At 40.4% G+C, this 12,848-nt stretch overlaps 1 long non-coding RNA gene across 1 annotated transcript in view; it reads right to left on the bottom strand.

Annotated features, from left to right (window-relative positions):
* Nucleotides 1-730: 730 nt before the first annotated feature.
* Nucleotides 731-12,848, bottom strand: part of LOC116982952 — a 16,484-nt gene continuing 4,366 nt past the window's right edge. Inside the window, exons 2-3 of the long non-coding RNA XR_004414574.1 lie at nt 8,493-8,496; nt 731-767 (exon numbers count right to left, since the gene is read on the bottom strand). This is a non-coding gene — a long non-coding RNA (uncharacterized LOC116982952). The remainder of the gene's footprint in view (nt 768-8,492; nt 8,497-12,848) is intronic.

The raw sequence follows: 12,848 nt of genomic DNA, 5'->3' as shown, positions 1-12,848 counted from the left end.
TTAATTCAACCCTCTACTGTTTACAGTAATGACAACATGTTCGATGGCAATAAAGTGCTCTGGGACCAAAAGCAGATTTAAAACACGTGTTCCCTCGTGTTTCACTAGTTGTTTTCTTTGTTAAGCAGCTCATCTCTTCTTGCAAGCATATTAACCGACAAATTATTTCAGATTTGTTTTCAGCTGAAAATACTTCAGTGTTTCGAAATGCCCCTCTCTTGTCATAACCAATAACACACGGGAATGTCAGGATATTTATCCAATTATCAATTTTATAATGATTGCCAATAAAACAATAAGTGGTTCGTCCTTCTACGTTGCAATAGAAAGATTGGCAACTTTAAATCTTGTTTTAAATTGATATCAAGATAATTGTTTCGCATTTCTTTTTTCCAGAATTTACACGGCGCGCAATTACCAAACATAAAACTCGCAGAGCAAATATTTAGGTATCAGAAACAGGGTCTCAAATAAATTACTCAAATTAGACTTCTTCCACTTCAGCGTCAAATTGGATACCGCAAGCAGTTTGCAACTTCAGATCATCGTACTCTTTGACCACAACGAGTTTCCATGATGTCACCAGCAGATTCAAGGTGCATTATTCTTATGGGTTACTTATTCTTAGTTCGAGCTATGAATGTATTTATGGGGGTTCATTGGCTATATCATCTTTTTATAGAGGTTGCAAATGTGCGTACTCTGGCTACAGCGAATTACAGACAGAAAGCTGAAGTTTGAAGAAAGTTCTCGACTCGAAACGTCACCTACACACCTGCGATGCTGCCTGATCCACAGAGTTACTCCAGCACTGTTAGTCTTTTTTTAAATTTCCTTCCAGAGGACGTACCCTTTCCAATCGCAATGGAACAAGAAGCAAAAAAAGACATTTACAAAGGACGAGAATAAATTGAAAAGAAGGCTGACAAGCACGCACGCATGCCCAGATTTAGATACACACATACACACATTTATTTAAACACATACGTTTTACTGCGATGTTTTCTCAGAAAAAACAACTTTCATTGACACAACATCGTCAAACCATTTGAAGAAAATACACAGAACGTGCTTTACGGGAAGATAAAGGCCTTGCAAAGTGAGTTTAGGTAGTTCCACAAATGTTTTTTAAAAATTACTTCATGAGTCCTCTCTCAGGATTCATGCGTGGGATCTGTATAGGAAACATTGATTGATCTAAACTGGAAGGGAACGAAGATCAGAGAAGAGAGGATTATTCAAGCTACTTAGAAGTGTTTAAACGAACTTGGGAAGGGAGAAGGTCGGTGGAAGCATGGAACCAGTGCAACAACTGGGGTGAAATTTGTGCAGGACAAATCAAGCAAGTCCCAAGGGCAGAGTAGAGGGCGGCAGGTTTGCAAGCCGAGGAGGCTTAGCAGGCTCAACAGCATTTACTTTAATGCAAGGTGTCTCACTGGCAAGTCAGTCGACATTAGAGCATGTGTCAGAACTTGGAATGATGACTTTACTGCAATCACATAGTTGAGGGAAGAGGGAAGGACAAGACTGGCAACTGAATGTTCCAAGTTATACAACCTTCAGGTGTGAGAAAGAGTACTGCAGAAGAGCAGGGGGGTACGTTTGCATTGCCTGTTAGGCAGAAAATAATTAGCCCTTTGGAAGGGTATCCTGGAGGGTTCATCCAATGAGGCCTTATGGATCGAATTTGGGAAAAAGAGAGGAACGATCACTTTGACAAAGTTATAAGATAGACTTCCCAGTAGTCAGGAAAAATGACTGGAACATGTATGTAAGCAAGCCGCCAAAGTTTGTTATAGTGGGCATTTTTATATGCTCAATTTAACTGGATTGTCCTGATTGTCACGGGTTTAGATGGAGAGAAATTTGTTAAGATTGTACCACACATTTTGAGAGCCAATATATTACTGGTCCTGTCAGACTTTTTGAACAGTGAAAATTCAGAAATGTTCAAGTTATTTATGCAAAGGGATCAGGTTGTTCCTTAAATTCGAAAAGGGCTTGTTTCAATAGCATAACTAGAAATTGATGAATGTAGACTGGGCACAGATGCTTGTGGGTAAAACTGACAAGTGGAAGTCTTTTAAGGGACAATTAACCAGACTTCAGATCCAGCAAGTTCCAATGAAGGTGAAAGGAAAGATGGCAAGGCAGGAGATACCTGTGGCCCAGGCAGAGGTTTCAGTACCTTCATTCTTCAAAGGTGACATGCCAAAACATGGAAGGATAACTACTATTCTTTCACTTAAGAAGAGCACCAAAGATATGCCAAGTAATTACAACTGTTGTGCCTTACTTCATTAATGAGGGAAATTAATGAGGAAGGTCTTAAGAGATATGATTTATGTAAATTTGATAATTCAGGTATTTATTAGGGATAGTCAGTAGATCTTTGTGCGGGGGTAAATCCTGCCTCACTAATTTGATTGAGCTTTATGAGGCGAGTACTAAACAGATTCATCAAGGCGGGATTGTAGGCATTTTTTGGACGTTTGACATGGTTTCACATCGTAGGCTGGTTCAGAAGATTAAGACATACTGGACACACCTTACATCGTTGGCTAATTGTATCTAAAATTAGCATGGTGAAAGTAGACAGTGGTAGTGGTGGAAAGCTACATTTCTGACTGCCTTGGCAATTAATTCCACACAACCATGGCCTTCTGTGTGGAAATAAAACTGTCTCTCATTTCTCCTTTCAATTTATCCTGTGTCAGCTTAAACAATGCTATTTAATTCCAGACTCTCCCGGTGAAGGAAAATGACTAACTATTGTCCTTTTTATGCTTCTGATCAATTTATAAATCTTGATGTGTTCACGCTCAGTCTCGTACACTTCAGTGAGAATAATCCAAGTCAACACAATTTCTTCTTCTAACTACAGCTTACCATTCTAGACCTGATCCTGGTGAAACTCTTCTGCAAACTCCCTATGGCTAATGACGTTGAGGTACAGAACTGAAGATGTTTCTGATTGTTAGCAAATTTACCTAGTGGTCATACCCAAGAATGTCAATTGTAGTGAAATATTAGGGATTGTAACATCTAGTCCTACTAATCAATCAATATTTTCCTGTGGTGTGGTGATCAGAACTGTACATTGTACACCAAAGGCGCACATAAACAGCACATACTTACTCACATGTTTTAATGCTTTATGCTCCCACTGTCTTCCAGGCAAAACCTATCTGCATTTTATGTTTTTCCTTCCATGTTCTTGTTCATGACACTCGGTGGAGCATATTTATTACTTACATGGATATATTTAGCCCTAAAAAATACTCAAGAAGCACAACATTATTCAGGATAAAGAAACCCTTCTCATTGGTACCGATTCACCAACATAAAATAAATAGTCTCCATTACTGTTGCCTCATAGCTGCAGTGGACCACGTTGATGGAAATATATTGCAATTGCTTCAGCTACTTCCTATCGAGGAGTGGTGATCTTTCACTTGAAGGGGAAATTGTGGAAGATGACCTACCAATTTTACACGGTAATTAAACAATTCCTCAGTTACAGTTGCTTAGTTAGGTTGCAGTTGCTCAAGACATTAGTGAGGCCACATTTGGAATATTGTCTTCAGTTTTCGTCATCCTATTGTAGGGAATGTTATTGGTGCAGACGATTTACGAGGATGTTTCCAGAAGTAGACGGGGGAGATTGAGCAGGTTAGGACATTATTCCTTGGAGCGCAGGAGAATGAGGAGTGATCTTATACAGATATATGATCATGAAGGGAATAGATAGGGTAAACGTCTACTCTGTCAAACCTTAAAACTTCTATTAGGCCACTCAATTACATTGTTTATCCATACAGACAAGCCCGAATCAATGTTTTATTTCTGGATAAGAATTGCCTCATTTTGTACACTGTACTCCAGTTCAATCCACTTGCCTTATTCTTTTCTGCTTTTCAATTCTGTCTGAGTAAAAATGAACGGAGCCATGTTCTTTTTATATGGCCCCGTTAATCTCTATTCATAGATTTGTGTATTAATGCTTCCAAACATCTTACTCATCCAATAACTGGGTATTATTTGGTGTTTATCTTTCCAGGAATGTGGGCAACATCAACGAATCCAGCATTTATTGTCCGTCCCCCGTTGCCCTGAGAAGTTGGACATTATCCACAGGCTTGAATTACTGCATTCCTTCATGCGAATGAACTCCCCCAATGCAATTGGGAAGGAAGCACTCAGATTTAGAAGTACACCTGATGATGAAAAACAGCATATTTATTTAAGTTAGGATGGTTGCCAGACCCTGATGCCATGCTGCAGATTAGGTTGGTAGATGGGAAGCTGATCAAGGATGGTGTTGAACTTCTTCAATGTTTTTGGAGTTTGATTTATCCAGGCAAGTAGGTTAAGCTTCGGCATGCTCTTAGATTGTGGATGGGCTGTCAGGAGGAGAGTCATTTCAAATTGCCTGAAGAATATATGTATTCTTTAAAAAAGTACCGCCTCATACCTATCTAAATCAAAAACTAATTAGCTATTCAATGGTCATTCTTGTAAGTGTATTTAATTCCTGAATTTTACTTCATTTACCTTTAGATTTAAACAAATCTGACATTGAGAACTACAAACATTTTGTTGCATTTGATTATGGCTCGTTTATGCTTTCAATTTCCATCCAATTTCATTTAATTTGCAGTTGAAAAGGTCTACATCAAGGGATTCTATTACAAATGTGATGTCAATGCATAACATGGTTAAGTTACAACTTATCTGTTACATCATTGTCGTAAATTCAGACAAACAGAGCATATTTAATAAAGTCTCGATATCTATAAAACCGATTAATTGCTCAAAAATATATTCTAAGAATTAATTTCTTGCCGATATCATTTTGTGGAAGAAATTAAAAATTTAGAATGAGTTAAATCTGGCATAAAATTAGATCTAATAGACACCAGTGAATAATAGATTACACCCTTTGAACTTTCAAAACATTTCAAGGCATAACTCTTTCCCCTCAAGATCATAGAGTATAGAAGTTGGGATGTAATGTTAAAATTGTACAAGGCATTGGTGAGGCCAATTCTGGAGTATGGTGTACAATTTTGGTCGCCTAATTATAGGAAGGATGTCAACAAAATAGAGAGAGTACAGAGGAGATTTGCTAGAATGTTGCCTGGGTTTCAGCAACTAAGTTACAGAGAAAGGTTGAACAAGTTAGGGCTTTATTCTTTGGAGCGCAAAGGTTAAGGGGGGACTTGATAGAGGTTTTTAAAATGATGAGAGGGATAGACAGAGTTGACGTGGAAAAGCTTTTCCCACTGAGAGTAGGGAAGTTTCAAACAAGGGGACATGACTTGAGAATTAAGGGACTGAAGTTTAGGGGTAACATGAGGGGGAACTTCTTTACTCAGAGAGTGGTAGCTGTGTGGAATGAGCTTCCAGTGAAGGTGGTGGAGGCAGGTTCGTTTTTATCATTTAAAAATAAATTGGATAGTTATATGGATGGGAAAGGAATGGAGGGTTATGGTCTGAGCGCAGGTATATGGGACTAGGGGAGATTATGTGTTCGGCACGGACTAGAAGGGTCGAGATGGCCTGTTTCCGTGCTGTAATTGTTATATGGTTATATGGTTATATGCTTCATCGGACAGGGATCAGCCGCGGCTGGGGTCCATCCTTCAGAAGCAAAAACAATGGGATGGGGACCAATTCGGGCAGATGCAGAAATCACAACATTCAGCGGAGTCCCAACTGACCACAAAAATGAAAGAAGGAACGGCAATCGTGCCGACAACTTTTAAATCAAAGTATTGGGAAATAATCAATTTATCAAACATGCATTGGCCCAAGATAAACAGTTACACAAAGCTGTAACTTGAGGAAGGAAACCGCTCCAAGTGGCGACATCTAAATTACAACCGCTCTCATCTTCCAATTCTGCATGTGGCGTTTCATCATTGGAACAATTATTTTATAACAGTTCGACTAGAAGACGGTATTGTATTCCTTGATATTAACGATGATTAACAATTTATTTTTCTAAGCTCTTTCAATGCCCTCTTTTGATTTTGGGTTTTTACAAGTGAATTTGGAACACTGGTGATAGCGGTGACTTGACGGAATTGTTGTCCTCTGTGAGTCTGGGGATAGAGAACTGATCTAATTCTGTACCGTTTGGGGATCACGATCTTGTTATTAACAATGTGGCCAAATAGCATAAATTCACGTAGCGTCATTTGATTCTCCGCAGCACCATTTTACAGGGAATTTGAAGATGAACTCTAGAATGAAGCTTCATTCACCTTTGGCCGAGCTTGATCCAAAAACAATTCTCAAGGTAGCCAACACCAGTAGAATGATCAATGTACCTCCTACATTGCGAAGGACATGGACAACGCTGGCCGAACCTGCAGACGTAAAAAGTAATTGAGCAATAAGACAATTATCACAAGTGAATGAACAAACTATAGAATTTTATTTGTGTAAAGAGCTTTATCAAGTGTCACTGTACTACAATAAATATCCAAATAAAATAGCAATATTAGGCAAATGGACACTGTACAAAATAAACGGGAGATCTTGCTTCCAATGTGAACAATATTGTTATTGCATTATATGTCAACGAGTGATACATTTCCAAGTCAAGCTAGTGTGCAATTTGGAAGGCAGCCTGCAGGCCGTGGTGTGCACATGCACCTGCTGCCCTTGTCCTTGTTGGTGATCCAACCTGTCCAGAAATCTATCAATGTCAATCCTCACTTTTCAAACATCTGCAACGCATCGAGGTAGGGAATTACAAAGATTCACTCATCTCTGAGAAGAGTCATACAGTCACAGAGTGATACAGTGTGGAAACAGGCCCTTCGGCCCAACTCGCCTACACCGGCCAACAATGTCCCTGCTACCCTTGTCCCACTTGCCTGTGCTTGGTCCATAACCCTCCAAGCCTTTCCTATCCATGTACCTGTCCAACTGTTTCTTAAACGATGGGATAGTCCCAGCCTCAACTACCTCCTCTGGCAGCTTGTTCCATACACCCTCCACCCTCTGTGTGAAAATGTTATCCCCTCGGATTCCTATTAAATCTTTTCCCCTTCACCTTGAACCTATGTCCTCTGGTCCTCGATTCCCCTACTCTGGCTAGAATCTGTGCTTCTACCCGATCTATTCCCCTCATAATTGTGTACACCTCTATAAGATCTCCCCTCATCCTCCGACGCTCCATGGAATAGAGACCCAGCCTACTTAACGACTCCCTATAGCTCACACACTCTCTAGTCCTGGCAACATCCTCGTAAATCTTTTCTGAACCATTTCAAGATTGACAATATCTTTCCTATAACATGGTGCCCAGAACTGAACACTATATTCTAAATGTGGTCTCACCAACGTCTTATACCACTACAACATGACCTCCCAACGTCTATACTCAATACTCTGAATGATGAAGGCCAAAATGCCAAAAGCCTTTTTGACCACCTGCGATTCGACCTTCAAGGAACCATCCACTTGTACTCCTAGATCCCTCTGCTCTACAACACTACAATTTACTGTTTAGGTCCTGCCCTTGTTCGACTTCCCAAAATGCAACACCGCAAACGTCTCTGTATTAAATTCCATCAACCATTCCTCTGCCCACCTGGCCAAGCGATCCAGATCCTGCTGCAATCGTTCACAACCATCTTCACTCTCTGCAAAACCACTAACTTTTGTATCATCAGCAATCTTGCTAATCTTGCCCTGTATGTTCTCATCCAAATCATTGATGTAGATGACATACAGTAACGGGCCCAGCACCGAACCCTGTGGCACACCACTAGTCACTGGCCTCCATTCTGAGAAGCAACCTTCCACTAACACTCTCTATTTTCTTCCATGGAGCTACTTTGCTATCCATTCAGCTATCTCTCCTTAGTTCCCACCAGATCTAACCTTCCAAAACAGCCAACCATGCGGCACCTTGTCGAACGCCTTATTAAAATCCATGCACACAACATCTACAGCTCTGCCCTCATGAACCTTTTTGCCCACGTTTTCAAAAAAATCAATCAGATTGTGAGACACGACGTCCCACGTACAAAACCATGCTGACTGTCCCTAATCAGCCCATGCCCATCCAAATGCATGTATAACCTATCCCTCAGAATACTCTCCAGTAACTTACCAACTACAAATGTTAAGCTCACCAACCTATAGTTCCCAGCATTTTCCCTGCAGTCCTTCTTGAAAAGAGGCACAACATTTGCCACCCACCAATCCTCTGGCACCTCTCCTGTATTTAAGGACGACATACATTTCATCCAGGGCCTCCGCAATTTCCTCCCTTGTTTCCCGCAATGGCCTCTGATATACCCGACTAGGCCCCAGAGATTTGACTACCTTCAAACACGACAGTACCTTCAGTACTTCCTCGACAGTACTTCCTCGATGCTCTCATGACACTTCCAGTAACTGCTCCAATTTCCTCCATCCTACTGTTTTCTCCTTGGTAAATACAGAGGAGAAATATTCTTTGAGGACCTTACCCATCTCCTGTGGCTCCACACAGAGGTGACCGCTTTTATTCCTGAGAGCTCCCACTCTCCCTCTAGTTATCGTTTCCCCCCTTATGTATTTATAAATTATTTTCGGATTGTCTTTTATGGTACCCGCCAGAGCTATCTCCTGGCCCATTTTTGCCCTTCTGGTCTCCTTTTTTAGTTTGCTCCTTAGTTCCCGAAACTCCTCCAGGGATGCACTTATCCCAACTGTCTTTACCTCTCCCAGGCATCCTTCTTGTTTTTGACTAACGTCTCAATTTCCCTCGTCAGCCAAGCTTCCTTAGGTTTGCCTGATTTGCCTTTCACTCTAACGGCGACGTACACACCATGAGCTCTCTTCACTACACTTTTAAAAACATCCCACTTGGCCGATGTTCATTTCCCCTCAAATAACCTGCCCCAGTCAAGTTGAGCTGGACCTTCTCTTATACCCTCAAAATAGTGAAATATTTCAACATTGCAAAGTAAATTCCCGACTATATATAAAGAACGTTTATATCCCCATCTCACTGGTTGTGTCCTTTTGATGATTTTCTGTTTGCTAACACCTTTGACAAATGCCTTGATGGTTTAGCCACGTCACAGACACTATAAATATTGAAGATGCAGATATAATTTAGAAAACAGATGAGAGCATATGATACGTCAGTTTGCCCGAACTCCCGCGGCGAATAAACACGGTTCACATTCAGCCCGTCTAGTCGTGTTTGAGCTGTGTCCAACAATATTTCTAAATCGGATCGGAGGTCTCCCTCTGTTCCCAGCTCTGTTTGCCAGTCTTACCTGGCTTGACGGTGTAGTCGACTCTGGCCGGGACCGCAAGGGAGACATGTGACACTATGCAAGTGTAAATATCAACGCGCCAGGTAGGCTTCGTTACTTGGAGAAAGCTGGAAGCCACATACAACCCCCCCCCCCCCCCCCCCACACTACTGGTGTTCACAGGTTCTTCCCCGGTGGAAATTGTTACACCATTTCTTTGCCAGGATATTTTGACTTCCTTCGGAAAAAAGGCAGCCGTTTTACACACAAGTCTGGGCGGCGAACTGCCATTAACTTGGCTAATGCTCAGAGGAGTTGGCGGAGCTGTAACATAAGGAAAAAAAAGTTATGTTTTATGTCTTCTTTCCATGTCAATGAATACTCTGTCGTACGGCTTGTGAAGACATTGCAGTATCATGACCACACGGGTTACCGGTACGTTCACTTTAAAACTCATGGATTTGTCTGATTTATAGTTCGTCTTACCGTGGACAGTAAAATACATTCAAGGAATACATAGGAATGTGATGGTCGATATGTAATATGCGGAGAATGTCCCATTGTTCTGAATGGAAGTGCCAGATTTAGCGCGCCGTAGAAGTTGGCAGCAATATTTAGTAATTACATCAGCAATGACTGTTTAACATGTTTGTTGCAAAGAATGATACAGGCCCGGTGTCGCTTTCACGCTGACCATTAAACTCCTATTAATTAATCCCATTTTCCTGTCGCATCCATATCAACTGTCCTCATTCTTCCCCACCACAATCAATTATCAAGGGATAATTTACAGCTGGTTACCCCACCAACCAGCGAAAAGTTGGCAATGGGTAAGTTGGCGTAGCAACGGAAGAAAAACCACGGATTAGCGAGGTGATTGTTAAACAACACACAGACTAACGAATCCAGCCCTGTATATATTCACATCCCGCCAATGCATATGGTCTAGGGGCAGGAAGGTACACACAAATGCTGGAGAAACTCAGCGGGTGCAGCAGCATCTATGGAGCGAAGGAAATAGGCGACGTTTCGGGCCGAAACCCTTCTTCAGACTGATGGTAAAATACATTCAAGGAATGGTCTAGGGGCAGGGTTTGGTTGCATCTATCGATCTGAGGTTTGGCCCCATAATAGTTCAGAGACTGGGATTGAGAGTTCAGTTGAAGTAACTTTCACAAGGAAAACGTTTTCCAGGCCGCGATATACGGTATGATTGTATACGGTATGATTGAGTTATACTGACAATTGGTTAATAATAACAAATAAAGGTGATAGAACGTGAAAGTGACTTCCAATGTCCAACACATTTTATCTATCTCCATGGGCGTTTCTAAATTTGCTCGATATATTGAACGCATTCCATCTAAGTAAGATTCTATTGAGCCGAACTCCATATTTGTCATTTACGAACACTGATCTTTCTCAGTTAAAACTACAGTCAGTGTTTAGCTGGAAGGACAGGTGTATTGGGAGTCTAGTACAAGCAATCTGTTGAACATCTAACTTTTAAATCTTCTTACATTCCGTTTTTGTACTAACAAGTTATCAATAGGGATCATTATTGCATTCGGAAGAGAGTTCTGTGTTTATTCTCAACCTCAGCGAATGCACTACCAGCTAAAACTCAAAGTTTCTCCATGGCACAAAAACAGATTATTTTATGTGGAATAAATATGTGTTGCTAAGTTCAGTGACAGCGCCGTTTTACTCGCAGGCATTTCAACCCTCGAATACACAAAAATGAAAAAAGTATCATAAATTATAGTGTAGAATGAAATTAGATCAAATGAATGTTTACATCTATTGAATTTGCTTCATTTGCAAAGCACTGTCCTTTCTTTTCAAGTTCATACATAATTATTTTTCTGCGTTCTTATTTATTCCATGCCAGTTTATGTCACATCTATATCTATATATATTTTGAGAAGAAACTGTGTGGCAATTGAATAAATGCAAATGGATGCAAACTATTATTTCCCAGCATATTTATAATAGATCTGATCTAACATATTGACCATAATTGCATAATTGCATTCAAACGTGATATCTGCAAGAAAATAACCTACCTAATATATTTTGGGCGATATATCATTTTTCTAGCATTTGCTTCCTTTGTTAAATATTTGAGCCTGGCAGATGACACACAGATAGTTAACTATGCAATCATCCGCTTCGGGAATGTGGGAGTGCTGAAATGTTGGTAGCAACTAACATATGGATATTGGATTTGCGGCCTAGGTGGAAGAAGCTCCGTCGAGAGTTCTGCAACATCCTCTCTCGCTGGCGAAATGTACTCATGATGTTGAGGATAGGTGACAAACGGCTGCAATATTCTGTGAAGCCACAAGTAGGAGCCCACTCCTCCGGCAGAGGTAGGAGGTTATGAAATCGCAATTATCTTTCTGATGACGGATCTACAGAGTGAGACTTAATTTCGGAAATAAGATCGGGCCATTCAACATAAAATTCAGGAAGCAATTTTTCATCCAGAAGGTTGGAGAATATGAATCTCTCACACCGAAGGATTCCGCGAACACTCAGACAAATTGGAATTAGTGCTTCATTCCAATCCTTGCTGAGATTGTATTTTTGGCTGCAGGACCTCGTATTTGTTTTGCAGCTTGGTTGTTCATTGCTCTATTAACCCTTTCGTCTTCGACTTTAACTGAACCGTGATTCGACTTTAACTGAAATTTACATGCATGCACTCTGTAACTAGACTGAGAGGACTGAAAATTCTGCTTGTTATTTCTGGTCCACAGAACTAGGACACAGAAGACAACTTTAACGGCCTTATTGTCACATTTCTAATACCACAATGTGCATTTTCTGGTTAATATTATGAGGTCTTTATACCACACCAGGCAACAAAAGTAAAGATCCATCACATGACAGAGACTGATAATGTGATTCGATTAAAAAAACAGATACACAAAATCCATTATAAATACACGTTGTGGGTTTACTGAGTACTTCCAGTATTCTCCTTTTATAATGGATTTGATTCAATTTTGCATGGAAGGGTGAAAAATCGAGCTTGGTTTCCTACCTTTCGCCAGATCGACCTGAGATACACTGCGGTCTAAAATTGAAAAGCAATCGTTAGCGCAGATGAATCGAGAAAATCCGGGATAACTCTTCATGATAGGAACTCGGTAACGAGGTTCTCATGTGTATAACTATCTCCCCAATTGCACTATGATTGCCTGAAAGGTAATTCTTATGTTGCGGTTGTGCATCCCTCGTAGAATAAGCGAGTTCGGTATCTCGATTAACGTAAGGAATTATGGGATTTGTCAAAGGTCATTCGGGATAATAAAAGCAAACGCAACACTGTAGAAACTGTGTATACATCGTTTAATATTCTGCCAAGGAATTAATCTAGAATTCTGTCATCTCGATTTCTTCCTTTCTTGCTCTGCTGTGCACACACTACTTACGATACGTACACAGTCCCAGTTCAGTTCATTAATCTGCAATTGTGAGATATTCAAAAAGTTAAAGAATTTATTATTTTCATTGAATCCTTAATATGTACTGAAATAAGAAAATATTACATGTTTGAAACATTGTCTTATT

This window comes from Amblyraja radiata, chromosome 17 (genome assembly GCF_010909765.2).
Source record: "Amblyraja radiata isolate CabotCenter1 chromosome 17, sAmbRad1.1.pri, whole genome shotgun sequence".
NCBI classification, from domain to species: Eukaryota; Metazoa; Chordata; class Chondrichthyes; order Rajiformes; family Rajidae; genus Amblyraja; species Amblyraja radiata.
This window is presented reverse-complemented; position numbering and strand designations above follow the sequence as displayed.